The sequence below is a fragment of the Vanellus vanellus genome (genome assembly GCF_965231255.1).
Source record: "Vanellus vanellus genome assembly, chromosome: 19".
Classification (NCBI taxonomy): Eukaryota; Metazoa; Chordata; class Aves; order Charadriiformes; family Charadriidae; genus Vanellus; species Vanellus vanellus.
Window position 1 is genome coordinate 6,177,743 of NC_138924.1, and position 16,804 is coordinate 6,194,546.

Below are 16,804 nucleotides of genomic sequence, written 5' to 3' on the forward strand. Positions count from 1 at the left end.
GAGAGTTTTACCCCAGTACGTCTCGCTCCTGCCGGGAATAGGTGTGAGCCCTCCTGGCGTCACCCCCCCTTCAGCTCTGCTCTGCGGGAGAGCAGGGGCAGATGTGGGAGGGCAAACTGCTGCTTGGAGGCGATAGCCCGTTAGCTAAACTCCTGCCCTGGGACAGATCAAGGGAAGTGGCTTTGGGGTCTTTGTCCCCACGCTTTAGTCTGGAGCCAGGAGAGCTTGGGCTACGGCTGAGCGTTTATCAGCGCAAAGATGGCAGTTGGGAGGCTCTTCGTGTTCTCAGCTGAGGCTCAGACCTGGGCTTCGATGGGGAGACCGGGAGGACCACGGCACCGATTCTCCAGCGGGGCCGCAGCTAAGCGGGGTTGCCGCAATCCGTATCTGCATGCAGGTGTGCGTCGAGGAGCAGCTGAAAGCAGCTCAGGGAGATCCTGCCCCCGTTCGCCGCCTCAGCCGCACGCTGCTGCGCAGGGGGGCGCTCAGCTGGGAGACGCGTCTGCTTTGATGATGAAAGGTAGGAGCGGAGAAGTCTGTGCCATCACAGGAAAGGGAGATCTTTCAAGTTGGGCTGTTTAACTAGCTGCCCTGCCCCAGAAAAGCGCCGGGTACCCCTTCCCAGATATGCCTCCTGGCCCTCCTCCAGGGAAACGTCCGTCCCTCTGTCCATCAGCCCCTCTCACTGGGAACACAGGGCTGGTGAAGAGGGCACAGACTGACACCGAGCAGGGGTGGGATGTCCCCCTCAACGGCCTCGGCCCCATCCTGGGACTGTCACTGTCCTGCAGCACTGCTCAGTGGGAAACTACACCAACATGATTATTACGCTGTTAAAAGACAGAAAAAGAGAGACATCTGCTTTGGGGTGGTCCCGTAACCTTCAGCAAAGGGCAAGATAGCCCCTACTGGGCACGTGAGCACTGCTGAGCCGCGTTTCCTTGCTCAGAGCTGCACCAAAGGAGCTCAGGGATGTTGTTCTGAAGCAGTCCGGGGCATCGCACCCGTTCACAGCACTGGAGCTGGTGCTGTGCCCAGAGGGAAGCCCAGGTTTGCTCCATCCCAGGGTGATGCTCATGGTGTCCATGGCAGAGCCGCAGCTTGCCCTTCTCCTCCAAGAGCTGCCGTCCTCTGGGGAAGGAGCCGGGCAGGTTCCCGCAGCAGAGAAGCAGCGTCAGCCCCAGGCTGGCGGTTGAAGAACGAGTCTGATGCACATTGGGTGATCTGGGGAATTGCAGGGGGGAGAGGGTGGCGGAGGAAATGGCAGCTAGGAATATCGGGGGTAAAATAACATCAATAACGAAAAGGGAGCGAGAAGGAAATCAGCCAGGGCTGCTCGTCCGCTTGCTGATTTAAGATTCACTTTGAAAACCTACTCCCCTTCAGGGGAAACACGTGCCTGCCCTGCCGGCAGCCGACCCCGGCACGCTGCTCGGCGAGAGGCAGCGGCGCGCTCCCCGGAGGAGGCGTTTGGGCAGAGAAGTAAGTGATTTCAAGAGCTGTTGGTGTGTTTACAGCAAAGCGGAGTTTTGCAGTGCCAAATCACTCCGGGAGAAGAGCGGCGCCGGCAATTCCCACTCCCGCAGCCCCATCGCACCTTGACAAACGGAGTGCGGGGCTGCGGGTCCCTCGGGGCTTCGTGCTGGGAGCGTGGCCAGGGCTTTGGCTCGGAGTGGTCACGGGGAAGGTGCCGCAGTGAGTCCCGGGGTGAGGACCAGCCTCGGTGTGGGAATCCAGGCACATCTCCCCGGGAAGAGCTTCAAAGGCTCTCCCTCCTTAAATACCTTTGCTCCTTATAGCCTCTGCTTTGCATTTCCATTTTTCAAGCACCTCATAATCACACTAATTAATACATTCTGGGGTAATTCTTCCTGGCTTACATCAAATTTAAATCAGCATTTATTAGCATATTGCCATGTCCGTGTTGTGTGTTAAAGTCCGGCATAACCTTGTGCTCCAGTCTGAACCCAGGAACTATTTCAGACATGAGCTGCAGCAATGGAGAGCGGTGAGCTGCCGTCGGGACGTCTGTCTTTATTTTCCTCCTGGATCATTAGAGCCCTTCTGGGTACCGTGGTAGTATCTTGCTAGCACCGCGCCTGTGGTGAAATTCAGCTGCAGCCAGCCAATTTGTAGTCCATATTTGCCCCTCAGGCATTTCAGCGGAGCCGAAATCACGGCGGTGAGGCCGGCAAGGTCCCCTGTATCTGGTTGACCCCACCAGCTCTCCCTGGGGATGCTTCGCATCGTCTCCCTAGCAGGAGTGGGTCACGGCTTTATCCTGCTCCAGTGCTGGGTCCAGGCTCCTCTTCCCCAGCCGCTTCCTTCTCCCTGGAGGGTGACACTGTGAGATAAGGAAAGACTGGCTAGTGCTGCTTCAAAACCGCCTTTGCTGCCAAAAGAGGTAATTTTGCCCTTTGCCTCTGCTCTCTTCTTTACCTTCCCTTCCCTCGTGCCGGCGGCAGTGATGGAGCGAGCTGGGGATGGGACAGAACGGGATGGGATGCACACTTGGGTGGCTTTTATTCTCCAAGCTCGTCTATCGAAGCGGGGCACAAAGCAGCTCCGACACCCTCTGTCCTTGTGAAGGTCTGGGGAGAAGGAGGGTCTCAGGAGGGGGTTCGGCATGGGAGTCCACCGAACATGGGATGCGAGGCTGCGTCCCGCTCCCTCCCGCCTGCCGCGTCGCAGCGGGTGTCTAATCCCTTTGACAGCCAGGTTTCTGTGGCCGAGGGAGCAAAAAGGGTTGGAAGCTTTACAACACAAATCACTCAAGATTTTGGCCTTTCGGTTGGGGGTCAAAAGCCCCCCGCACCCCCTCCCCTTCCCCCCCCCCTTCCTCAGCAAGCGCAGAGGAGGTGCAACGGGGGTAATTGAAGAGGCTTAAGGATCTTTTTTGGCACACTTACTCGTGCCCCCCAGGGAAATTCCCACTGCAGAGCAAAACCAGCCCTCCCTCCCCTCCCCGCGCTCTCTCTTTCCTGCTCCCGGCAATAGCAATAGCCGCGGCCGCCGTGATCGATTCTCGGTGTCAGCGCCGGCCCCCGCGCGCCGGGGCAGGTCAGGCGTCCGCGCCCCCGGCGCTGGCCCGGGCGCAGAGTGAAAGTCAGCCAGATAACTGTCACAGCCATTAATCATAATTAGAGGTGCCAGGGCGGGTCGGAGCAAATACACCCCATCTCCTCTCGGCTGTCGAATCGAGGTCCCGCGGGGCTGAGCCCCTCCGTGCCCCGGGTCAGGCTGCTGCGCTGGGGCTGGGGGGACATGATGTAGGACCCTGGGAAGGGGCAGAGGGGAGACAGGGAGGCTGGAATTTAATGGGGAGGAGGTGTGCAGGAGCCTTTTTTTTTTTTTTTTTTAAAAAAAAAAAAAAAAAAGCGTATTTGAGTCGTGGCCTTGCTGGGGCAGCCACCGTCTTCTTCTCCCTTTCTGTCCCAACAACAGCATCTCCAGGACCACCATCACCTTTCACAACCTGCTGCAGAAGTCCCCAAACGGGCCAGAAAACAGCACGGGGCACAGCATCGCCCCGAGATTAATGCTCTCCCTATTATTTTCCAAGTAATAGTTGTTTGCACGGAAAAATCTCAGAGACTTTTGCCTCTGGCTAACCCATTCCCCCCATCGCTGCATTTCTCCTCCTGAAAATGTTCCCAAAATATTTGCGGGGCTTTTTTCTAACTGGCCAGGTAGAAGGGCAAAAAAATGATCAAACTCCGCCGGCTGCGTGGTGCCCGAGCGCTCTGCTGCTGCTTTAGCTGTATCAGCTTGGAAAATGTATCCTTCGATGGGTTTAAGCCCCTAGGCTTGATGTAATTTTACCGCTGCCTTCTCCCTAAGGTATTTTTACGGCTGCTATCTCTAAGTGTTTATACACGGGGAGAGCAGCAAAGTGAGAAGAGACATTGCTCAGTTTGTCCCCGACGTGGGCAGCAGCTCGAGGGTTGGCAGACGGGGCTTTTCCCCTCGTGATTCGGAGGGACCCGCAGTGGGACAGGAGCCCGTTTCGACACCAGGAGAACCTCCAGCCTCGCCGGGAACCATTTGCTGGAGGCATTTGCTGGTCCTTAAATCTTCCCACCCCAGATCTTCCCTTGGGTGGGAATTGAATTTGCTGTGGGTGCATCCTCACAAAGATGCTCTCTGATCTCCCCTACCCCTTCTTGTCCCTCCAGTCCCCTCTTTAAGGTCAGCATCAGGTTTCGGGGGGGGGGGGGGGGACCCCACCCTGGAGATTAGGGAAATGGTGAGGTGCTGCAAGAAGAGGCACGTGCATGTCCGCGCTGAGATCCCCGCGTGCTGCTGCCCCGTGAAAACCGCAGAGCTGATGGCTTTCTAATGTCAGTTCATAACTGAGTTAGATTTTTGCCTCTGTCTCTGTTCATAAAAATTATTCTTGGACAGGTCTCTGAAGCTTAAACTGTCAGCAGTGCTATGTTACATTTTTAAATAAATCAGTCAATAAATCAAGCGCAGAATAAGGAACAGAGTTAGGCATATGCTTAATCTGGAGCCAGTGAGACAAAAGGACCTGCTTAAAGTTAAGCACGCGCTTAACTGCTCTTCGGGGCGGGCCAAGTTTGCTAAATCCAGCCCTGCAGAGAGCTTTTTAAATATAGCTAATTGCACATTGTGTGTAATGGGCAAGTCCTCGCCTCCTAAATAACCAACAATTAATTATTAGGAACGTTCTTCCGCAGGCGCATAATAGACGCGGCTGGGGTGCCGCGGCGGTGCCCGTTCCAGCTGTATTTGCAAGGTCGATGGCATTTTGCTCGCTGTATATAATAAGTGCTCTATTAAACCAGAATGGGGGCTGTGTGTCAGATACCTCGTTTCGAGCGGGGCTGAGCCATCTCCCACTGGGGTGTGTCAGAGCGGGACCCCTCCGGCAGCCAGAAACCCCCAGGGGACAGGAGCGGGGAGGGTAGAAGTGACGGAGCCCCTCGCCACGAGCATCGCTGGCCTGCAGCTCTCCCCCTTTATCCTGCACACTGCAAACGAGGTGATTCCTGCACCGTTTCTGCTCACCTGCTCCGTCTCCCTAAGTGCAGGGGGGGGTCCCTGCTGTCCCCACTCTGCACGCGCCCCGACAGAAGCACCGTGATCCCGCTCCTCCATCGCTTCTCATGCGCTCCTGAGCTACTCGGGTTGGTCACTCCCACAGCGTCCCGTGTCTGAGGGCAGCGTTGTAGCCTTGTCCGGAGATGTTCAGGCAGGAGGGATGTAGCAGAGCCAAAGTGTCCCACCTGGGGGCTGCAACGTCAGCCTCAGCCTTGACCCTTAGGGACGTTCATCCCCACTCGCTTTTAATCTGAACCCCACGATCCAGCTCATCCCAGAGCTGAGGGCCTTGGACTCCACCCAGCTCCTCTTTCCTCGGGTGAAACCCGTCCCAAACCCACGCTGCGCCCGTGCAAGACTCTCTGACTCTCTAAATGCTTTTTTATAACCTAATTTTAGTCTCCCCCTGCAGCTAATTGAAGTTAGTTTACCCACGCAGCCCCAGAACTGCCATGACCTTCTCCAGAGCTTGCTCTTAGGTTTTTGACACGTCACACCCAACTCTTCCTCTTCCAGTCATTTTACAACACTCTGGATTTGGGTGGCAGAGATGGGCAATGAATGGCAGAGGGCAACAGAAAACTTGTCCTGTCGTTTTGTAGGTCTCTTTTCATCCCATCCCTGAAAGGCACGAGGGATTCCCACCAAACTGATGTGCTTTCCTCCAGGTGGGAAATTATTAGAAGTACTGTGCATACAAAAAGCCTATCCGTCCATCCCCCCGTCCATCCCTCCATCCATCCCTCCGTCCATCCCTCCATCCATTGCATCGCTGTCTATTTGGCCTGCCCTGAGGCACAGCCACTTCTTGCCTTGACCATGCAGATGAAGGTACAGTTGTTAATGCAGTAAATGAAATTCATTCATCAAGTAGGGGAGAAGAACCTGAAGGGAAGAGCGTTCATTCATCCGCTTACCGGCATGTCTAATGGTGCTTTTGTCTGCCTGCATCTTCATTTTTATCTTGCCTCGCAGACACGCTCGCAGAAATTGCAGGACCGAGCCGAGTTGGAAATTCCAGCAGTAGAAAGACAAAAATTCCCCATCACCATTTCCCTTCGCACCTTCCAAACTGGGGAGGTTGCTAAGTGACGGCATTTCTGCTCCACTAACACACGACGAGAACCCCAGCGCTTAAAAGCAAGAAAATGGCTATTTAAGGACACAATAACTCATGTTCTTTGGTAGCGACCAACAAGCTGTTTGTTCTGAGAGGACCGGGGATATTTTCACTCGGAAATTAAATTTGGAGGGGATGAGTAACGGCTTCGGTGGGAACTCGGCCGTGTCTACGCCTTGTCTGCAAACGTGTGCTGGGATGTGGACTGTGCGCAGGGACTCACACGCACACGTCGGGGGATTTTAGCCCAATTTGTGGCCACGGAGCCTGATGGACAGAGCTCATGGGGGGGGGGGGGGGGGGGGGGGGGTGTCCATGCACTCCTGCCTCAGTTTCCCTGCCCTGTGCAAGGAAGGTCGGGACCTTGCTGTAGGGACAGTTGCGTGCTGAGTCTGGGAGCCCAGCGCCGTGGATCCTGTCCCAGGCATGATGCTGAAGAGCTGATCCCAATTTTACTTGCAAGGCCCCAGACAGAGGAGCAAGGGGGGTCCGCTTGGCCCTTTGATAGCTCACCCCTCGCTTGGCTTTACCCAGGGAGGTTTCCAAGCGGGTCGGCCGGACCCTGTCTCCTGTATCCCACACTGGCGGCTCCCGTGCCCATCACCGGCAGCAGAGCCTGAATGCAATCAGCCCGCTCGCTTCGCCTCTCCTCACTGCCGACCAGCTCCATTTATTTTTTTTTTATTTCACTGTTGTTGGGATTGCTGTTCTGTGATCCCATTTAAAATCATTGATTTACCACCGAGTCCTCAATAAGCAATTTGGAGCAATTGAAGCTGTTATCTTGCTATAGATCACATGGTGCTGGGAGTTGGGGAGGGGGGAGGAAAGGGGGAAGGAGAGGAAAAATAAGAAAGAAAAATGGCTGGAGCTCCCCACAGCCAGCCTGGATCCATCCCGCATTGCGTTACACGCCTCTGAGCCCTGTGGAGGTCGGGCGGTTGTTTGTGTGTTATCGTCCAGGAGGGGGAAGAGGGTCTTTGTTCCTTTTATTAGGATTTAACCCAGATTTACTGGCGCAGAGAGCATGAGCTCGGGCTGGCGCCCGGGGGCTTTGCAGGGTGGGCATCACGGCATCCGCAGAGCCTGCGGGACGGGGGACGCCCGAGGAGGGTCCCCAGGGTCAGCAAAGGGGGAAGGAGCTGGATTTTCTCCACCATCGATCAGCAACAACCACGCTCGCGGACACGGGCACCTGTGGAAAGCACAGCACAGCCCCATGCCCCCGCAGCGCCATTTCTTTTTCAACTTGGGTTCAGAGGTTTCTCCTCTCCCCGCTGGGGAGGAAGGTTTGTAGCCCAGGGTGCCACCTCCTGCCTTCGCCTCCTGTGTCTTCTGCTGCACGCTTCGGAAAAACATCGCTTTCTTTTTTTGAAGCACTGAGTTATGGGGGGGAAGGGGGGGAAGAAATCACAACCGTCGAGGAGGAGGAGGATTGCGCATCCCAGCACCGCAGGCTGGGGGCTGCTGTTTTTAACAGTAGGTGTCTGGTAACTTCATAATTCCCCCCAGAAGGGAGCTCAGGTCTTCAAAGTTAGAGATGCCCCAGTCCCAACAGCACAAGGAGGGCAGGATTTAAGACACCTTCATCTTCTCGACCGCAGCCGTTAGCTGGGAATCAAATCGTAAGAGCCCCGGGAAGCTGCCCCAGAGAGACTTTGCTTCCAATGCTAATGGATGGAGAGCTCTCTCCTGCTCATAACCCGCAATGCAAAGCCCAAATACGAAATCAGGTAATAAAGAGAGGACCTGGCAAATGTGTGCACTGCAGTGATTTGAAACATATTGTGAACGTTTTGAGTGCGGAGAGAAAATAAACAGGTTATAAAACAGCTACCTGAGAGCCACCGTAAAGATGCCTTTAAAAACACACTAATGAAATGATTCAACTGCTTTCCAGAGGGTTTGGGAGCTGCTGGATGGTGGCAGACACATGCAGGAGGGTGCTTGTGCCCTGATTGCATTCGCAGCGTGCAGACCCTTCATCTAGGCAAGGCAATGCCGTCAGCTGTGGTGGGACCAGAAATGATGTTTCTTGCTGAAATAGCACTGAACTTGTTGCTGTCGCTCCTGGAGAAGCCCTGGCTTGTCTCTCTCACACCTCCAAAGCTTTCCAAGCCCATAACTTCTGCTTAGCCTAGCTGAAATGGAGATGACCTACGATGCTTCTCGCGTGGGCTCATGCTCACCCAAGGAAACGCTGCCCGGTCAGCGTGGTTACCCCCCGCAGGGTCCCATGCCATCCCACAGAGCTGGGGGCCGGGCAAAACCCAGCAAAGTACCCAAAGGAAATATCTTAGGAAAAAAAAATAAGTTTGCAAGTTATAGATATCCCAAAGGCCCCGTTTTTCTTGGGCGGCGGGGGGAGGAAGAACTCAATGACAATGTTATTACGGGATGAGCCGGGGCAGACGGTTTTCCCCATGCTGCAGGACCTGCTGCCTCTCCATCCCTCCAAACCAGGCTGAGAGACCGAATCCTTGGAATCTCCCCCAGACGGGATCATTTCCATGCTGGAGGGCTTCATACAGGCTTCAGGGGTGTTCCTCTATCCTCTCTCTGCCGAGCACGCTGGGGCCCTGCTCCTGCACCCCCCCAGCTCCCCTCCACCTTTCATCGGAGGCATTTTGGCATCTCTAGCTCTTGGTAGAGCTGATCCAAGGCCAACTTCCCCCCAGAGACCTCCACACACTCAATATCTCCTTCTCAGCTGTGCCAACAACAGATTTATTTGGGGTTTTTCTTCTTCCCAGTTCTGGAGCGGTTCAGAAAAAGAAATCACTTTCCAGAGACATCATCTGTGCTCCTGTTCTGTTCCAGTCAAAATCAAAAGGCTCGGGTTGATTTCCAGCTTTTTAAGGCAAAAAAATAAATAAATGCAACCAAAGAATGTGTCAGGGGGAAAGAAACTTCAGATCAAAAGATCGAAGCAGCTTATTGCAAGCCAAGAAAACATGTCAAAAGGAAATATTTTTATTTTTGAATGTGTTTTTTCTGTCCTTTTTCTCCTGGAGTGTCTCGGTGTTGCAGCCACGAGCGATGAGGTGAAGCAGGGACAAATCCGAGGGACTCGAAGCAAATTCCTGGGATGCAACACGCCTGTCGCTCCCGAAACAGCGAAGGCGATGCTTTCGCCAGCCCCCAGCAGCATCGCTGCCACCGCCTGGTCCTACCCGCTCCTCTGACGCTACGTGTCCTGCGAAGCTCAAATCACACAGCAGACCGGGAGCACTATGGAAAAGCCTCACTGGAGCAGGTGATTTGGCCAGGGCAGGCTCAGCCTCAAGCTCCTGTGCTCCGCTTGGGACACCCGGGGTGACACCACCGTGGTCCCTGATGGACCCTGGCCCCTCTCCCGCTCCAGAGAGCTTTCACTTGGGCACCTTTTGGCTCCTCACCCCTCCAGACCTGTTTTGCGCATCACTGTTCGGAAGCAGTCACCCTTTGGGGTTTGAACGTCACCAAGGCGAGCAGTATCCAGCGATCAATCCGGAGTGGCGAGGAGCCCTTCCCAAGCAGCCGGGACCAAGGACTCTGCTGGGGCAGGCGTCTCTCCCACCATCACCTCTGCCTGCACTTGCATTTTGGGGGAGTTTATTGTTGTGGGGTTTTTTCCCCCTCCTGCTTATTTTTCTGGCAGCGTTGGCTGAGCCTAATCCTGAGACGCAGCAGTGTTCAGCAGGTCCCTGTAGGCATCTGGGGTGGGGAGAGGTAGTTGAGGTAAATGCACCGATTCCCCATGGAGCTGCCTCTGCTTTTAGATGTTTCTGACCCTCCTGGTCAGTGCCCAGAGCCGCTGGGAGGAATTAGTATCAGCAACGGGGGGAGGGAATGCGTGGGCAAATGGAGAAGAGGCGCAACCCTTAGTAGCCACTAGAGAATCTACAGTGGGACTCAAACCAGCTCATGGACCTTGCGGAGGTGACGATGGGTGCGGGTGAGCTGGGGCCAGCTCTTGCTGGGTGCTTCTCCGTGTCTCCCAGCTCATGTCCCCTCTCTTGAACTCCCCAGAGGACTCCAGCTCCGTGAACCGGTGGTTGGATTATTCCCATCTACAAAGAGCATTTTTTTCCCCTCCGCTACAGATACAACACAGAGAACCCTCCTCGTTCGCGAAGTAATCCCAAGACCGTTTGAGAGCAGCCGCCAGCACGACGTGAGCGGCAATTATTCCTCATTTTGTTTAACTGTCTGCGCGGGAGAGCCAGGAAAGGCAGCACCTCTACGTACGCCCACCAGACCTAAACCGGGACGATGTTTATTAATCTGCTCAGCGGGGTCCTGCCAGGCGAAATGTATTTCGCTGTTGAAACGGGAAGAAATGGGCTCCCAAGAACAAGCAATATTATTTACATGGCATTGATCGGTGCAGAGCTTTTGCTGGCTCAGCAGTTTGAACCCCTGGTTTTCATCAGCAGAGTGCTTAACCCTTGGCTAATTGGATTTGCCATCGTTAGTGTGATCTATGCTGCCTCCAATTACTCTTTGCACAGCTCCAGCTGGGCACCCATCGCTTTCAACGGGGACGGGGAGCCAAAAGACCTGAACCCCTGCAAGGTCAGGGCGGGCAAAAGCATCCTGTCACATTGGGCCATCAGCTCCCTGGTAAACAACGCTGACAAAGCTGGAGCTGGAGCCAGGTGGAAGTTTGGGTGGAGGAAGGGTTTTCTTTGCTCTAAGGTGGGCTGTATTTTTAACTGGCCCGAGTGGCATCTTGCAAAGGACAGAATTAGACCCTGTAAGTCCAGGGAGGGGGACAGGGAGGGTGTGAAAACCAGCTGTGATTAATTACTTAGCAGTGAATTATTATTTCATTAATTAGGCTGCATCTGAGATGCAGCCCTGAGCCTACATAGTCACAGGCTTCCCAGCAGGGTAAGGACTTATTAGTCTCAAGGTAAACTGAGGCACAGATGAAGGAAGCCATTGCCCAGGGGCGCTTTGAGGGATCCCTGTCCTGTGGGATCGTGACAGAGATGCTGTTTCCATCCCCAGTCTGGTCTTCCCAGTTGCATCCCAGTTTAAGCCCTTTTTCCCTCAAGGCTGAGCTGGTTTCTCCCACCATGGAGGTCACCATCCTGCAGAGCAGTTCCTTCTTTGGATTCCCAATGAAGAAACAGAGTTCCAAACACACAAAAAAAACCCGCCATAAACCAGCTAATTTGCAAGGAACTAGGATCCGTGATTTTTTCCTACGTGGGCAAAAGGCTTCGCTTTCCCTGGACTGGCATCAAAAACCACTCGCTGTTTTGGCCCCAGAAGCGCGGGGGCCCCAGGTGCTCGGCTGTCCCTCAAAAGGCGAATATCTGGGAGGTGCTTTCTCCCACGGCGGCAGCGGCCCCGGGGAAACCGAAGGGACTCAGCCACGCGCGGGCCCTCGCGACTGCGTTTTCAGCCGTGGCCGAGAGAAACCCTTTAATCGGCCATAATGCAGAGCCTCAGCAGACGGGTAATTGGGTGCCATTCGCTGAGCCGTGTCACGGGAGGAGGGGGGGTCAGACGAGATGCTCTTTCGTGACCTTTAAATCCATGAACTAATAAAATCAGAGCCTTTCTTTGGCCACGCTGTCGGGACCACCAGCAGCATCTGCTGCCTGCCCTGCCTGGCTCTGTCGTTAGCCAACCCTTCCATGGGCACCAAGCCCCCTCCGTGGGCACCCAGACCCTTCCATCGCTCTTCATCTGCCCCAGCACAATATCAGCCCCGCTCCGCCGGGCTGGAGGGGGGGGACGCTCACCCACCCCATCAACGCTGCCTGTGCCGGGCACGATCCCACCACTGGGGTGGGAGTGAATGGTGGGAAATTATTCACACACACACACATACACACACCGGTGCTGAGTTGGTGAAATGAAAATGAGCGTTTTCCCTTACGGGAAGCAGCAGCTTATTTAAAATGCAACGGTGGTTAAAAGGGATCTGCCTCTCCTAATGCCGTCTTGGTAATATCTTTACGGAGGCACTTGAATGAAAGCCCAGAGCGGGTTTGGGGGGAGCTATCGCCACCACTTTCTGTGCCGACTATGGGGCCCGGCGGTGTAGGACCCGGCTGTGAGGGAGCACCCCACCATTGCCCGTGCGGCTCCATCCGTGCGCTCCATCCTCCCGTCACCCAAGGGTGCTTCGATTTTATGTATGGGGAATTTCTGGACGTGCAGCGATGGCGTGATGTCAGCCGAGGCAGAGCATCCCCCGGCGGCTCACCGACAGCCTCCGAGAGGCGGCCGGTGCTTTGGGGCCGCGGACCGCTGGGGAAACTGAGGCACTCCTGGAAAAATCGAACCCTCTTTCCTTCTTTCTTGTGGCCCAGGTGCTGCGGTGTTTTGAAGCTCTACGGACCCAGCTATTAACTCGCTGAAGCTTTTACCCGAGGTGTGCAGCCAAGGGTTTGGAAACCAGCTCTGGATCTGAGAATTTATGAGAAGCTACAGGAAATTCCTGGAAAGGGCAGGAAAACCCCAGAAAGGCCCTGGAGTTCTCCGCAAGCCTCTTTTTCCCCAGGGAGATGTCTTTGCTGAGCCAGGAAAAAAAAAAAAAAAGTCACCGAGAACCCCCAGAAATAACGGTGCAATTGCCAAAGTAATGATCCCGGCTGCCGTGCAAATCCTGCCCAGTTAATGCCAACAGCGGGGGGGGCGCAGCACACAGGTCCTACCTTAATTATACTCCCCCTGGCTGGTGGCTGCAGAAAAAGGTCTTGTTATCGGCTGTATTCCTGGAAAATAAATCTCTCCCAGTGTCAGGAATATCCCTCCATCCCCTGTGATGGGGGGCAGCTCCGTGCGCAGGACCGCAGAGGATGGCATCACGGGGTGAGAGCGAGGATGGAAAAGCTGTCGAGTCCTCCACAGCCCCTCAGGTTTGTGGTCCCTCTCCCTTTCCGAAACGTCCCGCCACGGGGACAGAGCTGTGTGTGGCAGGGACGCGGCTGGAGGCATCTCAAGGGGAGCGCAACAGGGATGTGCTGGGGTGGGACTGGGGTAAAAGGGCCGGGGAACTTGTTGCCAGTCAAGAGGAAACCCAAGGCACAAGAAAACGATGGGGGAGATGATGGGGAGGGGGGAAGGAGGGAGAGGAGAAAGCGGGTGGGGAAAGAGTGGGGCTGACCTCAGTGGAGGAAAATTCCTGGTTTTCACCCTTACTCCCTGCTCTGTGGCATGAAAGGGTTGGATGCTTTACGAAGTTTGATTTATTTTGTTTTTTTTTAAGCGCATATCAATTTTTAAGGGGAGTATTAGGTTCTTAGGAAGGTGACAGGATCGGGGCGACGGGGGGGGGGGGGGGGGAGGGGGGAGAGGGTGCAAGCATCCGTCAGGGTGCAGGGGTGCCGGTCCCCAGCTCTGCCTCCTCCTCACAGGTGGTTTGTGCAGCCTCACAACTCTGCATTAAAATGCAAATTTGTCCCTGCCTGCTGGGAGCAGATAGTAAAACGCTAAACAGGAAAGAGGCGGCGGAGAATAAACAGAGGGCAGCGCGAGAGGAGAGCTGGAATAGAGGCTTCTTTTTAATTATTTTTCCTCTTTCTTTTTCCTTCAGTGAGATTTGGCTGTTTGATGAGGGGCTATTTAATGGGATCCGAAGCAATAAGGGAGGAAGGCGGTGGCTGCAGACGAGCTGGGTGCTGGGCCGCGGGTGGCCAGTGGCCCGTCCCAGAGGGTGCCACCAGCCCCCAGCACAAGGGTGGGCTGCAGCCTAAACCGCACCAGCTCCAACTGCTCTCTTGGGTCTTTTTGGTTTTGTTTTTGTTTTTTTTTTTTAAATTCCATGTCCCAACTGGTCATTCCTGATGGGAAAAAATAAAATCGCAGTAGTAGGCGTGAAGAGGACCAGCTCGGGGAGGGAGCGGGCACCATCAGGCTCCACTGGAGGCTTCACAGTGTTCCCATTTTCCCGGGGTTTGTCCCCAGCGTTTTGCCCGCTGCGCCCTGGTGCATTTGCTGACGGGCTTTCAAGGGCATCAGGAGCCCGAATAAATTGTTGCTGAGCTGCTTTCCTCCTGCTCCTAACACCTGGGGGGGGGCTTCTGAGGGCTGGGATGGTGGGTGATGCTCAGAGGCAACTGTGTGTGTGTGTGTGTGTGTGTGTGTGTATTTATAGGGGTCTGTATGTGCACACACGCACCCTTCCACCTGAGCAAAGCCCTTTGCATCAACCCATACAGGGCCTACACACGTACATCCTTTATATATATATATTTATTTATTTTATATATATATTTATTTATATATATATAAAAAATATAAATATATATATGCACACACATATTCTATATGCATATATATACATATGTATAAAGTATAAATATATACATATGTATGAACTATAAATATATGCATATTTATATCTCAATAAATAGATAGCTATACAGCTATATGGAAGTTTTGGCTCTCTTCACTCAAAAGCGAAGCAGGTCTCTCGCCCTCCCCGCTGCTCCTCACCACCGTCCCCAGCAGCTGCGGGGAGGCAGCGATGCCGGCAGGGGTGACGTGCCCGGATGCAGGTCCCTGGGTGGGGAGAGCCACCCTTCGGACACGGGCGGGGGACGCGTGGGCATGAGAGCATCACCAGCCCCTGCCACCAGCTCGGGCTCCCCTGGTCCGCGGGCACTGCCTTCCCAAAGGCTCTTCGGAGACCCAAGCCAGGTCCGTCAGCTGAAATGGGAAGCGATGGGCTGGAAAACCGCCACTGATGTTTGGTGTCAGAGTTTGGGCCCGGCTGTAGCTGCCGAGCGCCGGGAGGAGGCGGTGGGCGAGCAGCCAGCGCTGCTGGGGGGCGGGAGGGGGGGCTGGGGGAAAGCAGGCAGAAGAAGGGGGGCAAAACCTGGGGGATGCTCAGCCGCGGGGACACCCCACGCTGAGCCCGGCCAAGCTACCTCATCCCTGACCCCTGCGGGTCTTTGTCCCCCAACCCCGCATCCTTCCACCTTGGCAGCCCCTGAGATGCGCTCACGGACCAGGAGTCGGGCACTGCCGCGTCTTATTACAATTATAAAATTTTATTATACGCTTTTCTTACCTTTTCCCTCTCCTTTTCTTTTCTTTCTCTCTTTCTTTTTTTTTTTAACAAATATTCATATATGTTAATTTAACAAGGAGGTTTGGCAGTTCCAAGCAGGGAAATCGGCTGTATTAATTTTACTGCTCGGAGCCGCTATCAGCTCAGCGGCTCATTCAGCCAGACCTGGGTCCTTCAGATAACGGGGCACAGTAAAACCTAACTGCATCAGCTGCCTGCCCTTTGAGCACATCTCAATTCCCCCATATATATATGTATACGTATATGTATATATATAAAAAATCAGCATCGAGCTATCAGGTAAGTTTTAAGGCTGCTCGGGGAGAAATTTTCATAGCCCAAAGTTGATAAACTCTTTAAAGAGGCTTTCAAAACACCGCACACCACCACGGGCTGCCGCTTGCCTGCCGGGGACACTGAGGCACAGGGGCCACCGAGGATGGGGTGGAAGCATCACCTCATCCCTGACCACCAGTCGTTGATCCGGCTGCCGGGGAGGGGAGGGTTTCAAAGAGAGGAGTCCCAAATCCACAGCTTTGACCCCAAAGTGCTCAGGGCTTAGGTGAGGAACAAAGCCAAGCCGTGTCCCCCCCACAACAAGACCCCGCACCCACCAGACCTGACCCCCCCAAACGACTGGGAGCACCCACCCCGGGCACCACCGCAGAGGTACGGCGCGGCACAGCGCTGCAACGCCTTTTGGTTTCGGCTTTTTGTTTCATTGTTTTTTTCTTTTCTGATCTTTTATTTAAGAAAAAAAAAAAAAAAAAAAAAAGAAAAAGAGACACAGTGGTGGGTAACTTCTGATCCAGAAATAATCTGCTGCCAGCCTCCGCCTCCCCCCTCCATCGGGTGATGCCGGGGGGGTCCCCATCCATCGGGTGATGCTGGGGGGGTCCCCATCCCCACATGCTCGGTGCCAACGGGTACCAGTGCACAGCCCGGGACCCCCAGCCCTCGTACCCGGGTGTCCCCACAAGGTTAACCTGGCCGAGGATGCGCTGCTGGGCTGGGCAATGGGGTGGTCCTGGGCTGGGGGGGCCTCTCGGGGTGAGCCAGAGGGGCTGGGAGCTGCCGCCAGCGTGGGGCAACTGGGGAGGCATTATGTTATGGCAGTCAGAAGGCACCACGGAGGCTGAGCCTGGCTCCGGGCATCCCTGCTGGGCTGGCACTGGGGGAACTGGGCTGGCAGTGGGAGACAGCCCGGGTTCAGTTGTGGGTGTCCTTATTCAGGCATGGCTCCCCCACCCACGGTGGTGGGAAGCCCCCTCACCACCTCCCAAGTCCTAGAGCCACATCCCAGCACCGGTGGGGGGCAACCAGGGGTTGGCCCTGGAGGTCCCAGCAGGGCTGGTGGGTGGGAACAGGGGGAAGGGGGCCAGGGCGGGCAAGCTCACAGGCAGCAAACTTGCTGGCCACCCCCAAATTGCCCCTGCCTGGGGCCACAGCCCTTCGCAGGCAGCGGGAGGGGGCAGAAGCAGCCGCCAACTGTCCCCAAGGGATGTGGCAAACATTACCGTTACCATCCCGCAGGAGCCACGTCAAAGGGAGCGGGGGCAAACCCGGCACTTGGGGAGGGGGACGCAGCAGGCGATGGGGAGAGT